The sequence below is a fragment of the Peromyscus eremicus genome, chromosome 11, assembly GCF_949786415.1.
Source record: "Peromyscus eremicus chromosome 11, PerEre_H2_v1, whole genome shotgun sequence".
NCBI classification, from domain to species: Eukaryota; Metazoa; Chordata; class Mammalia; order Rodentia; family Cricetidae; genus Peromyscus; species Peromyscus eremicus.
In genome coordinates, this window is record NC_081427.1 from 8,101,628 (window position 1) to 8,101,899 (window position 272).

A 272-nucleotide genomic window follows, 5' to 3' on the forward strand; every position below is an offset into this window, starting at 1 on the left:
AGCTAGGCAAGAGCTCCACCCTGGCTACCATTCTGTCTTCTTTAGCTTTGAATTTGATCAGGTTGGCACTTGTCCCTGATTCCAATCTGTTCAGACATGAACCTATTTCTGACATTCAAATAGTTCTTATGAGCAAACCTGATCAGTGTCCTTAACCTAGTAACTGATAACAATTCAAACTAGCCACAGAGGAGCCACATCTTCTAGTAGAAAAGTCCTCAAAGACTAATGCATGACCTCACAGAAGCTGGTCAAAACACTTGTATGACACT